This window comes from Marmota monax, unplaced genomic scaffold (assembly GCF_021218885.2).
Source record: "Marmota monax isolate L192 unplaced genomic scaffold, Marmota_monax_Labrador192_F-V1.1 WCK01_AAM20220418_F8-fsc01291, whole genome shotgun sequence".
In the NCBI taxonomy this organism is placed as follows: Eukaryota; Metazoa; Chordata; class Mammalia; order Rodentia; family Sciuridae; genus Marmota; species Marmota monax.
This window is the reverse complement of record NW_026694399.1, coordinates 42220-58711: the sequence shown is the minus strand read 5'-3', so window position 1 is coordinate 58711 and position 16492 is coordinate 42220. Positions and strand designations below refer to the sequence as shown.

At 45.3% G+C, this 16492-nt stretch overlaps 1 pseudogene; it reads left to right on the top strand.

Annotated features, from left to right (window-relative positions):
* The first annotated feature begins 1206 nt into the window (after positions 1–1206).
* Positions 1207–5181, top strand: LOC124109501 (tubulin--tyrosine ligase-like protein 12; annotated as a pseudogene).
* The last annotated feature ends 11311 nt before the right edge of the window (positions 5182–16492 follow it).

Below are 16492 nucleotides of genomic sequence, written 5' to 3'. Positions count from 1 at the left end.
AGTATAATTTGAAGACAGGTATTGTGATGCTTCCAGAATTTTTTTCTTAGAATAGTTTTGGGACTGTCTTTGTGGGAGTTTTTTTGTTTGTTTGTTTGCTATGAATAATGTAATTGAATTTTGATTGGGACTGCATTGAATCAGTAGATTGCTTTTGGTAATATGGCCATTTTAGCAATACTAATTCTGTATATCCATGAACATGGGAAAGCTTTTCATCTTTTACTGGCTTCTCAATATTTTTCCTCAGTGTTGTTAATTTTCAATGTAGAGATTGCTTATTTGAGATTTTTTAATGTTGATACTCATAAACTTTCTTCTGACAGCTGCCTTCTTAGTCTCCTAGAGATTGTGATATATTTCTTTTCAGTTGATTTTTAAAAGTTCTCCCCTGATATTTTCTATCACTTGTTAAAATGTCCAAAGTGTATTGCTCAATCTCAGTGTGTTTATATAGTTTCTATAGTTTTTATTGCTGTGGATTTGTATTGATTACATTATGATCTGATAAGATGAAAATAATTATTTTTTTTATTTGCTAAGACTTGTTATTTGATGCAATATATGATCCATTTTGGAGAAGCTTCCATGAGCAGCTAAAAGTAACGTGAATTTGATTATTGTTGGCTGAAATATTCTAAAGATATCTGCTGGGTACATATGAATAAATTTTTAGGCCTGAAGAATCTTTTACGAGTTTATACCTGAATGCCCTATCTATGTGAAAATTGTGTTGAAACCACCTAGTATTATTATACTGCGGTGGCCTATCTGAGTCTTTAGGTCAAGCAGTATCTATTATATGTAATTAGGTGCACTGACATTTAGAGTATAAATATGTACTCTGTTTTCTCTTGGTTTGGATTGTTCTCTTTACCAGTGTAGATTTTCTCTTCTGAGTAATTTTGGCTTGAAGTCAACTAAGTCGGATATGAGTAGCTAGTCCTACTTACTTTAGGGTTCTGTTTACATGGAATATAATTTTCCATTCTTTCACTTGCCTTTGAATACTTTTGCCTGTGTCAAGGGTCATACAGACACCATACAATGAGGTCTTATTTTTTTTAACACTTTGTAACAGCATCCATATTTCAATGGATGATGTGACCACTTAAATTCCTATAAAGAGAAGATAGATATGTATGAATTCTTGCCATTTTGATTGATTTCTAATGTTTAATTTGATTCTATTTTTTATTTGCTTAGCAACACTTGTGGGAAGTCACTTTGAATGATTCGTGTTCTCTGTCCCAGAGCGGAGAGGCTTTGACCATCACTACATCTCATAGTGACCTGGACATTGCCCCAGTCCTGGAAGTTTGAGGATGCATCTTTAGATGTAGATGTGTCACCCCATGGACTGAGCTAGGCTCACCTGTTCTTTTGTGATATTATCCCTTTGCCCTATTTGGGATAGAATGTTCTATGGAAACACTTTGTGTGTACCCTTCTCTTGCTCTCCCTTTGGGTATGGACTTCCTAGATGTCAATCAACCTGCTGACAGCAGACATAAGGAAGCTAGACTCAACCCCTTGAAACCTGACCCCTTGCGTCATTTGAATGGCTTCTCCTTAGCTTGGCTCCAATGTACTCTTTCTTGCTTTATTCAAAATACCTGAGAGCGGAGGCAGAGCGGAGGCGGAGCGGCGGCGGCTTGGCTGGCGGGCCCGGCCCGGGGGCGGCGGCTCCACATTTGCGCTGGCTCTGGCTCGGGCCTAGGCGCCATGGAAGCCGAGCCGGGGCCGGAGCGCGGCAGCCCGGGCCGGACACCAGAGGAAGGCGCGCGGGCCCTGGCCGAGTTCGCGGCGCTGCACGGCCCGGCGCTGCGCGCCTCGGGCGTCCCGGAGCGGTACTGGGGCCGCCTGCTGCACAAGCTGGAGCTCGAGGTCTTCGACGCCGGGGAGATGTTCGGGATAATGCAGGTGGAGGAGGTGGAAGAGGAGGAGGATCCAGCTGCCGGGGAGGCACGAAGGAAGCAGCCCAACCCCGGGAGTGAACTGTGCTACAAGGTCATCGTGACCAGTGAGAGCGGGCTTCGGGCCGCAGACACCAACAGCATCTTCCTCATCGACCACGCCTGGACGTGTCGCGTGGAGCATGCCCGCCAGCAGCAACAGCAGGTGCCAGGGCTGCTGCACCGCATGGCCTCCTTGATGGGCATCGAGTTTCATAGTGAGCTGCCCAGCCTGGAGGCTGTGGCCCTGGTGCTAGAAGATATGTGGAAGTTCAACCAGACCTACCAGGTGGCTCATGGGACAGCTGAGGAGAAGGTGCCGGTGTGGTACAACATGGACGAGTTTGGCTCGCGGATCCAGCACGCAGACGTGCCCAGCTTCGCCACGGCACCCTTCTTCTACATGCCCCAGCAAGTGGCCTACACGCTGCTGTGGCCGCTGAGGGACTTGGACACAGGCGAGGAGGTGACCCGGGACTTTGCCTACGGAGAGGCAGACCCTCTGATCCGGAAATGCATGCTGCTGCCCTGGGCCCCCACCAACATGTCGGACCTCAGCTCCTCCACGCCCGAGCCGCCGAGTACTACCAGGCCATTCTGGAGGAGAACAAGGAGAAACTGCCACTTGCCATCAGCCCTGCAGCCCATCCCCATGACCACGTCTTCAAGGTCCACACGGACGTGCAGCAGGTGCTCAGCCACCTCACCCACCCACGCTTCACCTTCACCCCGAGCGAGGCAGACGCCGACATCCTCTACCACTTCTCCCACTTCAAGGACTACAGGAGCCTCAGCCAGGAGCGGCCGCAGGTGCTGCTGAACCAGTTCCCCTGCGAGAACCTGCTGACCGTGAAGGACTGCCTGGCTTCCATCGCACGCCGGGCAGGGGGCCCCGAGGGCCCCCCCCCCTGGTTGCCCCGGACCTTCAACCTGCGCACGGAGCTGCCCCAGTTTGTCAGCTACTTCCAGCAGCGGGAGAGGCGGGGGGAGGACAACCACTGGATCTGCAAGCCCTGGAACCTGGCCCGCAGCCTGGACACCCATGTCACCAGGAGCCTCCCCAGCATCATCCGGCACCGGGAGTGCACTCCCAAGGTGGTATCCAAGTACATCGAAAGCCCGGTCCTGTTCCTTAGAGAAGACGTGGGCAGCGTCAAGTTCGATGTCCGCTATGTGGTGCTGCTGCGCTCTGTGAAGCCGCTGCAGCTGTTTGCCTATGACGTGTTCTGGCTACGCTTCTCCAACCGGCCCTTCTCACTTGACGACCTTGACGACTATGAGAAACACTTCACCGTCATGAACTACGACCCAGACGTGGTGCTGAAGCAGGTACACTACAATGAATTCATCCCTGAGTTTGAGAAGCAATACCCAGAGTTCCCCTGGAGTGGTGTCCAGGCTGAGATCTTCCGGGCCATCATGGAGCTGTTCCAGGTGGCATGTGCCAAGCCACCACCCCAGGGCCTCTGCGACTACCCCGCATCCCGGGCCGTGTACGCCATTGACCTCATGCTGAAGTGGGACAGCCGCCCTGATGGAAAGCGGGTGATGCAGCCCCAGATCCTGGAGGTGAACTTCAACCCAGACTGTGAGCGAGCCTGCAGGTACCACCCCAGCTTCTTCAACGATGTCTTCAGCACCCTGTTTCTGGACCAGCCCAGCGATTGCCATGTCACCCGCCTTGTCTAGGGCCTCCCACCTGTTCTTGCTGGCCAGGTTGGGGCCTCAGTTCTCTGAGCTCCTCCTGCCAAGACCCTGACCTGCCACCTCCTCTTCTCCAGTCCCTGACCAAGTCATAGCCTCAGCCCAAATCCTCTGCCTTCCCGGCCCTGTCCCTGTATCACCCACTGGGATTGAGGGTCCTCCTCTCTGCTGTGGGTCAGTGAGGACACCACTGGGGCCAAGTGGTACCCCAGCCCCCTCTATACCCCTCACCACTGACTACGTGAGTGAGTCCCCAACTTTATCAAGGGCTTTGTTCCTGGCACCGGGAGAGTGTGGATCCTGGGCTGCTGTTTCCAGAGGTTAGGGGACAAGGGTTCCTTAGAAATGGGGCTCTGAGGGAAATGTTTGGGAACTCTGCATAGAATGAGGCCTCGTTGGGTCTCTTTCCACAGTGTGCCCTCTTGCCTCATGGCTCCCCCAAGCGGGATGACAGATGCCCCAGAAAGCCTGGGAAACCCTGGCCACCAGCCACACTCCAGCCCCCACCAGCAGACCTCTGCCCATGGCCACGCAGGAGGGCCGGCTTCTCCCTTCTCATGTTTGAGAGTGGCCTGTCCTCTGGAAAGTTGGCCTACTCGAGTTCCCACCAGGGCCCACCTGCTCACCAGACACCTCGCCACCCTCTGAGATGGGCTGAGGTGCTCTGGAGAGGGTCTCAAGGACGAGTGTGGGTGGCAGAGCACCAGGCAGGAGTGGCTGAGAAATGGCCGTGGCTAACAAGATGATTCCAAGGAGGACCTCAGTTCAAGACAGGTGCTGTTGTCACTAAGGTCCAGAGTCAAAGTGTGGGCATTTTGTTTTTTAACTTATGGGAAGAAAATGTAAAATTTTAGTTCTTTCCTAATTTTTTTCTGGAATTTGTGGTCACGTGCTAGCGTTCTTTTGTTTCATGGTCTTGGAGTGTTGTTCTGTGGTCCTGAGGATGGAACCCAGGGCTTCTCACTTGCTAGACAAGTGCTGTACCACTGAGCTACATCCCCAGCCCTTTTTCATTTGGGGACAGGATCTCACTAAGTTGCTCAGGCTGGCCTTGAACTTGTGATTCTCCTGCCTCAGCCACTCAGTAGCTGGATCACAGGTGTGTGCCCAGCAGCTGCCAATGGTTCCGCTGTAGCTGCAGTGCAGTGGGCAAGTCTGTGTCCAGGTAGGCAAGAGCTGCTTCCAGAACTTTCCAGCACACAGGAGGACAGGACAGGGATGTGGTGTCTGTTTCATTTTTGAAGCTAAAAGCAATTCTTTTCATAACAAAACTGGGTGTGATTCTGCCCACCATCTGTCTCCAGACACATGGACCACCTCTTTGACTCCCCTCACCCTTTAGCTGGACATGGCCCTCCCTCCGCCCAGCAGGGCCATGGCTGTGGAGGGCAGGGTTGATGCCGCCTCTGGTTTCCTCACCTGGAGGGTGGGCTGCTAGCCTCCCAGCTCCCACCCTGCTTAATTTGTACTGCAATAAAGTATGGCTTCTTCTTTGAAAAAAAAAATACCTGCATTTCTGGGTCTCTTGATGTCCAATATTGAACTTTAGTGAATTCCCTCAGGCACCCACTTCAATGAAACACAGAACTCCTGCTGCTTCTATTCTGAGCTGTGGAGCAAGTGGAAAGTACAGCCTTCCTCTATTCTGCCATCTTTGATTCCTCGTTCTGTATAAAACTTAAATATTTAAGTCATAAAAACATGGATCCCATTCTTTGCTCCAAGAAGTAAGAAATGGGTCTGGGTACAGTTTCAGAGAGCAGCAGAGAGATATTTTTTCTTCACTACCTGCATCTTCCACCTGGCTGTACCCCTGGAAGAGAGAACAACATGATCTTTCAACATTATGTCTCGTCATTGACAATATACATCCCTTTTCTCCTCAAGAGAAAAACACATTTAAATGTGGATTTAAGACCCCTCCCACTCTGACACTGATCACTGACCTCAGTGGTCCCTATCTGGCCAAGCACCAGGATGGCTGGTGGGCTTGTTACAAAACACTCAATCCTGTCCACAGACCAAATATCTCAGATCAGTAGGCTGGACTAAGGAGAAGGATGGAGATGCCCTCTATCCTACTGCCAATGTGCCAACCTCACCTGCATTTCCAGGATAGATCTCAGTTCAATGTCTACACTGAGTGCCTGCTATGTCCCTTCTCTCATATGCCCTTTCCAGAGTCCTCTGCTGCTCCACTGAGGGCAACTCCATCCTTCTCTTTTTGCAGTCTGATATAAGGGGTGCACCACTGATTCTTCCTTCTTATACCCCAGCTTCTGTCCATTAGGAAGTGCTGGGAAGGCAATCCACAGAAGGGATCTAGGATCCTATCACCCCCACCATTTCCACTACTGACACACCAGGGATGAGACTGGCCTCTCTAGTCAAGAACAGAACACTGGTTCCCTGCAGTTTCTACTGCCTTTCTTGATTCTCTTTGGCATTGTCTTCTCATCATAGAATCCATAGTGCCTTCTACAACACAAGTCTTTTTAGAAGGGAAGTTCTATTATGATCCTCCTGTGCTCAAGCTGTCTTCTAACTCTCTGACTCACACAGAAAAAAAGATTCAAAGACTTCCAGGAACTTTCAGGCCTACAGGATCTGAACACATCATTGGCCTCTACTCAGTGACCCTACTCAGGGCACACCAGAGTACTTACTCTCCAATGACCACAAGGACATGTTCCTGCCCCAGTGCATTTGCATGCGATTTCTCTATGACTGGAAAGAACTTGATCCTGACATCATCAAGATGATTTCTTATGTTCTTCATCTAAGTCATGTCCACCTGCTGAGGGGTGGATATCAGTTTTCTTAGTCTCCACAGAGGTTAAAAAGCCATGGAAATTACCACAAGCCAAATGGCTTTATGTAGTTCCACTTATGACCTCACAGGTATGTAGGTTCCAATCCCCCAAGAGGCTCACAGGGTCAAGGTGTCACAGGTCTTTGTTTCTCACTGGAGGCTCTGGTGAGGAATCTGCTTCCAGGTTCAATATGGTTATTCTGAGAATTCAGTCCCTATCTCCTGGCTGACTGTCATGCAGGGGCCACTTTTAGCTCCTAGAGCCCTCTCTCAGGTCCTCATATGTGCCCCATATAGCACATCTCATCTTTCTTCCACTGGAACTTCTTATGTCCCCTCTGCTGCATCCCCTCTGCCTGCCTCTCCTGTAGCATCTCTCTGAGTCCAGCCAGAGGATGATCTCTGCTTGGAAATTTTACTGTTATTTGATAGGGCCACCCAGGACAATCTCCCCATTTTCAGATCTTCACTTTGGTTGCATCAATAATGTCCCTTTTAAAAAATTATTTATTTATTCATTTATTCTAATTAGATATACATGACAGCAGAATGCATTTTGATTCATAGTACACAAATGGAGAACAATTGTTTTCATTTCTCTGGTTGTACGTGAAGTAGAGTCACCCATTCGTGTCATAATACGTGTATCTATAGTAATGATATCCATCTGATTCCACCATCTTTCTTACCCCTGTTCCTCCTCCCTTCCCTTTCCCCTATTCAAAGTTCTCCAATTCCTCCCATTCTCCCCACCCCATTATGGGTCAGCATCCACTTACCAGAGAAAACATTCAGCCTTTGTTTTGGGGGGAATTGGCTTACTTCGCTTAGCATGATATTCCCCAACTCCATCCATTAACCTACAAATGTCATAATTTATTCTCTTTTAATGCTGAGTAATATATATATTACAGTTTCTTTATCCATTCATCTACTGAAGAGCATCTAGATTGGTTCCACAGCTTAGCTATTGTGGATTGTGCTGACGTAGCTGCATCACTGTAGTATTCTGTTTTTAAATCCTTTGAGTATAGACCAAAAAGTGGAATAGCTGGGTCAAATGGTGGTTCCATTCCAAGGAATCTCCATACTACTTCCCAGACTAGTTGCACCAATTTACAATCCCACCAGCAATGAAAAAGTGGGCCTTTTCCCCCACATCCTTGCCAACAGTTATTTTTTTCTTGTATTCTTGATAACTGCAATTCTGACTAGAGTGAGATGAAATCTTAAGAGTAGTTTTGATTTGCATTTCTCTAATTGCTAGAGATATAGAATATTTTTTCATATATTTGTTGATCAATTGTATATCTTCTGAGAAGTGTCTGTTTAGTTCCTTGGCCCATTTATTGATTGGGTTATCTTTTTTTTTTTTTGGTGTTAAGTTTTTTGAGTTCTTTATATATCCTAGAGATTAGTGCTCTATCTGATGTGCTTGTGGTAAAAATTTGCTCCCATTCTGTAGGTTCTCTCTTCACTTCATTGTTTGTTCTTTTTTCATTTTTTATTTTAATTTGTTATATATAACAGCATAATGCATTACAATTAATATTACACAATTAGAGCACAATTTTTCATATCTCTGGTTGTACAGAACATAGAGTCACACCATTCGTGTCTTCATACATGTACTTACAGTAATGGTGTCCATCTCATTCCACCTTCCTTCTTATCTGCAAGCCCCCTCCCTTCCCCTCCTTCCCCTTTTCCCCTTCGCCCTATCTAGAGTTCATCTAATCCTCCCATGCCCCACTGCATTATGAATCAGCAGCCTTAAATCCATCCCATTTATTGATTCTTGATATTAATTTTTACGCTATAGGAGTCTTATTAAGGAAGTTGGGGCCTAATCTGACATGATAGAAATTTGGACCTACTTTTTCTTCTAATAGACACAGTCTCTCTGGTTTAATTCCTAGGTCCTTGATCCACTTTGAGTTGAGTTGTGTGCATGGTGAGAGATAGGGGTTTAATTTCATTTTGTTGCATATGGATTTCGAGTTTTCCTAGCACCATGTGTTGAAGAGGCTGTCTTTTCTCCAATGTACGCTTTTGGCACCTTTGTCTAATATAAGATAACTGTAATTATGTGGGTTAGTCTCTGTGTCCTCTATTCTGTACCATTGATCTTCAAGACTATTTTGGTGCCAAATACCATACCATTTTTGTTACTATTTCTCTGTAGTATAGTTTAAGGTCTGGTATTGTGACGCCACCTGCTTCATTCTTGCTAAGGATTGCTTTGGCTATTCTGGGTCTCTTATTTTTCCAAATGAATTTCATGATTGCTTTTTCTATTTCTATAAGGAATGTCATTGGGATTTTGATTATAATTGCATTAAATCTGTATAACACTTTTGGTAGTATGATCATTTTGACAATATTAATTCTGCCTATCCAAGAATAAGGGAGATCTTTCCATCTTCTAAGGTCTTCTTTAATTTCTTTCTTTACCGCTATAGTTTTCATTGTAGAGGTCTTTTACCTCTTTTGTTATGTTGATTCCCAAGTATGTTTTTTCAAGGCTATTGTAAATGAGGTAGTTTTCCTAATTTCTCTTTCAGAGGATTTGTCACTGATATACAGAATTGCATTTGATTTATGGATGTTGATGTTATATCCTTCTACTTTGCTGAATTCATTTATTAATTCTAGAAGGTTTCTGGTAGAAATTTTCAGATCCTTTAAGTATATAATCATGTCTTTGGCAAATAGTGATAGTTTGAGTTCTTCTTTTCCTATTTGTATCCCCTTAATTTCTTTTGTCTTTCTAATTGCTCTGGCTAGAGTTTCAAGAACTATGTTAAATAGAAGTGGTGAAAGAGGGCATCCCTGTCTTGTTCCAGTTTTTAGAGGGAATGCTTTCAATTTTTTTCCATTTAGAATGATGTTGGCCTTGGGGTTAGCATAGATAGCTTTTACAATGTTAATATATGTTCCTGTTATCCCTAGTTTTTCTAGTGTTTTGAACATGAAGGGTTATTGCATTTTGTCAAATGCTTTTTCTGCATCTACTGAAATGATCATATGATTCTTATTTTAAGTCTCTTGATGTGATTAATTACATTTATTGATTTCCATATGCTGAACCAACCTTGCATCTCTGGGATGAACCCCAATTGATTGTGGTGCACTATCTTTTTAATATGTTTTTGTATTCAATTTTCATAATTTTATTGACAATTTCTACATCTATGTTTATTAGAGATATTGGTCTGAAGTGTTCTTTCCTTGATGTGTCTTTGTTTGGTTTTAGAATCAGGTGATACTAGTCTCATAGAATGAGTTTGGAAGTGTTCCTCTTTTACTATTTCATGGAATAATTGGGAGAGTCGGGTATTAGTTCTTCTTTAAAGGTCTAGTAGAACTCAGCTATGAATACTCTGGTCCTGAGTTTTTCTTGATTGGTAGGCTTTGATGGCATCTTCTAATTTATTGCTTGAAATTTATCTGTTTAACTTGTGTATATCATCCTAATTCCTTTTTGGTTGATAATATGACTCTAGAAATTTGTCAATGTCTTCAATATTTTCTATTTTGGGGAGTATAAATTTTCAAAATATTTTCTAATTATCCTCTGTATTTCAGTAGTGTACGTTGTGATATTTCATTTTTCATTATGGATTTTAGTAATTTGAGTTTTCTCTCTCGTTCTCTTCGTTAGTGTGGCTAAGGGTTTATCAGTTTTATTTATTTTTTCAAAAAAACCAATGTTTTGTTTTGTCAATTTTTTCAATTGTTTCTTTTGTTTCGATTTCATTGATTTCAGCTCCAAATTTAGTTTGTAATGTCCCTTTCACCATATGATACAACCTCTTCACTCTTCCAAAGATTAGGGTGTGGGAATCTCTGGGAACTATTCATCAGTCCCCGCCTCTTCTTGTGTTGAAATCAGTGAGGAGCAAGGAGATAGCACTTCTGAGAGGGTGAGGAACAAGGAGATGCTAAGAGTGCAGAGATGGGGAAATTGCCTGTGGTGCCTGGGAGTGCCCACGATGAATGGAGTTGGGGGCTCCCATTTAAGACAGGGTAAGGTATTGGGAATGGGGAGCAGAATGGTCTGAGAACTCAATGTGGAGCAAGGACCCCACCCCAGCTGCTGGCCCAAGAATACATTGTGCCCATGGAAACCCCCAGGGGAGAAGACTTCACTGGGCCTTTGTCCTCTAGGAGACCAGGTTTCTGTGAGAGATGGCAGGCTCTGTCTTGAGAGGATTTTGTAGGTTTGTTTTTCATAAGTTGAGAATTCCAGGAGGTGTCATGGGAAGATTCCAGGATTTGGGAAGAGGGCACAAGAGGAGACAGAACAGGGGTGTGCAGAGCCTCACGAGGATGACAGTGCAGGATGTTGAAGGGGACCTAGCATGGCTAACCAAACAGGGAAGGGACACAGGTGGTTAGTCCTGGGGGATTCAGGACAGGCAGTGAGGTGGGCTGGGAGAGGAGCAGGTGTGGGAGCAGTTGGGTCTGTTTCTTTTCTCTATGGATGAAGATTAGTTTGGGGTTGTTGGGTCTTAGTGGCATTGTGGAACCTTTCTTGATTGTCATTAGGTGGAGTGTCTGAGGGTGGAGGTTGGCTAGTCTGTGTATGATTTATTCCTCAACTGAGGAGAGTTGGGTGCTTACCCCTAAGGGCAGACCTACTGACACCTGCTGCTGGAGGTGCCATTTCTGGGTACCATATGACACCCTGACACAGAGCCCTGTCCTGCTATAGGGGACAGAGGCCCAGGAAAGAACAGAGGCTGTGACCTTGTCCTGATAGTTCCAGTGTATATATCCACACTATAGGATATTTGGTGGACAGTGAGTTGCTGTTCCCAAGTAGGAGAACATTTTGTTTAAAAAACCTTAGTGACTAGGGTGTTTCCAAATTTTATTTTTTAAAAACAGAGATCTGGGCATGGTGGCACACACCTGGGCTTGGGAGACTGAGGCAGGAGGATCGTGAGTTCAAAGCCAGCCTCAGCCCAAAGCAAGGTGCTAAGAACTCAGTGAGACTTTTTCTCTAAATAAAATACAAAATAGGTCTGGTAATGTGGCTCAGTGATTGAGTGCCCCTGAGTTCAATCACCAGTATCCCCCTCCCCTGCCCCACAGGAAAAAAAAAAACTGGGTAAAAAGGAGAGGAGGTGGAGGAAATGTTTCTACTTTTCTCTTGTCCTGGGTGTGTTTCTCAAGGGACCAGGGCTGCAAGTTTAGATGGGATCCTTGGAAAGGGCCAAGGACTCCCAATTATACTTCCAAATGCAAGATATGTGTGAAGTAATTATGCGAATTTTATACTATTTGACATTGGATAATATTAGAAGATTATATTAATCGTTTTAGTGTCATGACTGTATTATTCAAAGAAAATGTTATTTTATAATTAGCATTGATTTACTTAGGAATAAGTGTCACAATGAATGCTTTTTCTAGTCTTTCAGCAAGAATTATACAACTATAATTTCTTACATCCTAAAAGAAATGTAAGAAAATATTGAAATAATTAGGTCTATAGCCACCATTGTATTATTCTTTCAAAGTATGGAATCTTTGATCTTTTTCGTATAATTTGGAGATAATTTAATTTAATAGTTCCTAACAACATGGGAAATGTTCACAATATAATGCTGGACTAAAATTAGGTTTCACGTCTACATGTGTGTAAGCCAGATTGGTGGTGCATGCTTATAAACCCAGCTACTCTACAGGCAGAGACAAGAGGATGGCAAGTTCTTTGTGGGGTCATGTGGATACCACTGATCTGTGAGTGGAGGAAACATTAGCAGAATTGTTAGAACATATACACAACATTAAAATTTTATTATGTCACAGATGTCTCCATAAGATGCAGTGAAGATATCTAATGCCATATGACCTCACAGTTATGCAGATTCCAACTCTAATATGGGTCTCTCTGGGTTAAGGTCAAGGTGTCAGCTGGTCTGTGTTCCTTACTGTAGGCTCTGGGGAGAAATCTGTTTCCAAGCTCATTCAGGTTGTTGTCAGAATTCAATTCCTTGCAGATGTGGGGATGAGGTCCCTAGTTCCTTGCTGATGGTCATACACGAACAATGTTTAGCTCCTACCTCATAGAGCCCTCCTTTGGATACTTTCCACATGGCCCCTACAGCCCATCGAATCCTTCCTCCAGTGGAAACTTTGCTGTCCCCTCTGCCACATTTCCTCAGTCTGCCTGTTCTGTAACATCTCTCTTACTCGAGTCAGAGATTCTCTGATTCCCCTGCTCCTCATGGTGCTGGGGATAGAACTTGGCCTCATATATTCTAGGTCAGCACTCTACCTCTGGGCAACACTCCCATACCCTGGGTCTCCTCTTCTAAGGATTTCTGAATCTCACTGGGCCATGCAGACCATGCAAGGTAATTTCCCTATTTTCAGGTCCTTAACCTTAACTACATCAGTAATGTCCCTTCTGTCACATGATGCTATGTATTCACAGTTCCAAGAATTAGGGCCTGAACATGTTTGGGGACCTTTCTTCAGTCACCACATTTTATTGTGTTAAAATCACTAAAGAGCAAGGACACAGCATGGCTGGAAAAATGATGGGGAGCCAGGAATAAAGAGTACGAAATAGGGTGGTAGCCTGGGGTCTCCTGGGAGTAGTAGTCTCCTGGGGGCTCTAGTCTGATGACAGGTTAAGGAATGTCAGTGAGGGGACTGTAGAAAAGTCTGAGAACTTCCATTAGGAGCAAGGACCCTACCCCAGCTCCTGGCCCTAGGGAAGCACTCCCACAAGACAGGACTTCAGAGGGGCCATGTTCTCCAAGAAACCCAATTTTTTGTTAGAGCCAGGAGGTGAGGAATATCCTGAGAGAGGACTTTGGAGGTTTCGTTGGTCCTGAGCTGAGAATTCCAGAAGATGCAGTGGAAAGTTTTCAGGAGTTGAGGAGGAGGTGTAAGAGGAGACAAAAGAGGGGTCTGCAGAGCTTAGAGAGGATGAAAGTACAGGACATTGAGGGGACCTGGTGTGACTGATGGAACAGTTCAGTGGAGTCACTGCTGTGCCTCTTGGTGGAAGCATTTCACTTTGGGAGCTAAAAACTCTAGGCCAGCAGGGCATGAGGTCACCAGACAGGAAGCACACACTTTGCTAGTGGGACACTGGGGGCCACTGTGAGAGCTGCCACTCCCATTCCCATCCCTTGATTCCTGGATCCAGGAATCCTGGCTGGGGGTGGGGAACAGCACCCACATGCTGGATGTTAGTTCAGAGCATGAGCAGCCCTGCAAGGTGGAGCCATGTAGCTTGCACTGTCACTGGGTCATCAAAAGGCCATGCACCCCTCATCAAGCCAGCCACCTCAGGAGTGAAGAGAACAACCTAGGAGCAGAGATTCCTGAGCACAGGCCGTGGTCACTTCACTTCTTTGGCCATGAAGGGAGTCCCCAGAGCAGAAGCAGAGCTGTGTGGACACCATGTGAAGTCTATCTCTCCTGGACTCAGGCTAAAGGATGTGAATGCACCTCAGTCATGATCTCCATTATTATCAGATATAGCCACAACAACCTACTCGCTCCCCTGTCCAGCCCCTGCCCTGTAATATCTGCAGTGCAGCTTCTCTTGGCCTGGGAAGAACTTCTTCCAGGTGTCCTCATAGCTAATTACTGCAGGTCCTCAAGTCTTTCCTCAATTCTCAACTCCTTCATGATGCCCACACTGCCCACCCCAGCACACAGCCCTCTTCCCTGCCTCCCACCATGTGCTTGATCACCTTCCCTATAATACTTGCCACCTCCTGCCATGAACTCTGATGTCCTCCAACTCTGCCCACTAGGACACCTGCTCTCAGAGAGGACAATTGTCTGATTTCATTTTGCTCCTGTTTCTCAGGTGCAGAAACAGTGTAACCTATCTGACATGCAACAAGTGTCAAGTTGGATGAATGTTCACTTCAGAGCACCTCCCTCTTCTAGAGACACTATCATTATTAATGGAGCCTCAGGCCAAAGCCTGCTTGTGGCAGCTACAGCACAATGTCCTCTCACACAGAAGTCCAGGCTGCTCTTCTTCCCTCCCTCCACCCACACCAGCCCTCCTGCACTCCACAGCACATCATTTCATTTGCCCCTTTAGGAAGAAAAACCTCCCAAGCAAATGGATTTAATTTTCCACCAACTATAATTTAAATGAGACTCATGAGCTTAGACTAGAACCAGCAGTAGGATTATTAGAGCTAAGAGGAGGTGGAGAATGCAGGTGACTGAGGAAGAACAGAAACACAACAGGAACTTCTCAAGATGAGAAATTATAGGATACCTTGTCTATGCCTATCCCAGAATCTAGTTCATTTTAAAAAAATGGAGAAAAGATGGAATGACCAGGAAACAGCCCTAGAAAAAGGCAAAAGCTATATGAATCTGAAAATTAATCTCTTGATACCACAGAAATTCCTGTTCACAGGGGCCACCTTGGTATAGTAGGACAATGACAGACAGAACATCTTCTCTTGCTGCTGTAAGAGATAGGGACACACAGAGAAGGACAGAGCTCAGTCAGAAGATCAAGATTGGGCACAATCCTCTGATAAAATAAAGAAATGAATACAGCAAATGGGAACCTAAGACTCAGGCCTGCACCTAGGCTGATCTGGCCACACGAAGCCCCACTTAAGGTCTTGAACATGGGCAATGTCTGAAGCCCCATGATCACAAGTCCAGGAGTTCAAGGCTGTACTGAGAGACAAAGGATCAGCAATGATGACTAAGCTGAAGAGTCAAAACCACATCAAAGCCCACAGAGACTGAGCACTGCCTGGCTGCAACCCTGCCCACACGCAGCTCCTCACAGCCTTCTCCTGTGCCCACTGCAGCAGACTCAGCACAGCAAACACGTGGATTCTGGGAGGTTCTCAGATCTCTGTTTGTTTTCTCTCACAAATCGTGGAATCTTGTGCCACTTGAATATATATGCAGTGGAATATTACTCAGCCACAAAGAATAATGATTGTATGACATTTGCTGGTAAATGGATGGAACTGGAGATTATCATGAAGTGAAATAAGCCAGTCTCAAAAACCAAATGCCGAATGTTCTCTCTGATGTGTAGATGCTAATACACAACAAGGGGGCTGGGAGGGAAGAATGTAAGTTCACTGGATTAAACAAAGGGGAATGAAGGGGGGATGGAAATAGGGAAGACAATGAAATGACTCTAACATAACTTTCCTGTGTTCATACACAAATACATCACAGTGAAACTCCACATCATGTACAACCACAAGAATGGGATCACAATTAGAGTAATACTCCATGTATGTATAGTAATTCAAAATATACTCTATTGTCATGTATATCTAAAAAGAACAAATTTTTCAGAAGTAAATCCAGGTATGGAGACATCCTGTCCCCATTTCTGCTGGAATAGGAAGGTCACTACAGAAAAGAACACAGGTCAGTGTGGGGACAGGGGTCCTGGTGGGCTGGTTTTTTCACCTCCTCGCATTTTGCCAATAGGAACTCAGACACATTTAAGCCATTTGCAGAAAAAGAATACAGAGATTCTTGAAGTCACAAGAGGAAACTTGGGAAAATGTTGTATTACTCTGTCCCATCAACTGTCTCATATGACAGGAAAAAAAAGCATGAACAAATTCAGGGCAGATACACTAAATGGCAACATTCCAAACTACCCATCACTCACTCAACAGGCCCAAATTCAGAGAATCCCCAGAACCCAATTGTGCCTCCTCCATTCTATCCCCTCCCCACTTCAGCCCTACAGGGCCTCACTTTTAGAAGCCACAAGAGACTCATCAGAAAGCTTGGCATTTTCCTTGGCTGGAAAAGAACAAAAAATAAATAAATAAAACCCAACTAGTCACTCATGCTTATTTGCAGCCTGAGCACAACTGCCTCCTTTTCCAACAGTGGGCAGAAAAGTTTCTGTGAGAGGGCAGAGATGAGGCAGGGCCGTGAGGTCCTAGGGCAATCCCTTAGTCCTGCACCCAAGGGAAGTTTCCAGAACTGTGACTATCGACCCAAAGAAAGATCAGAAGGCAAGAGGAATGGA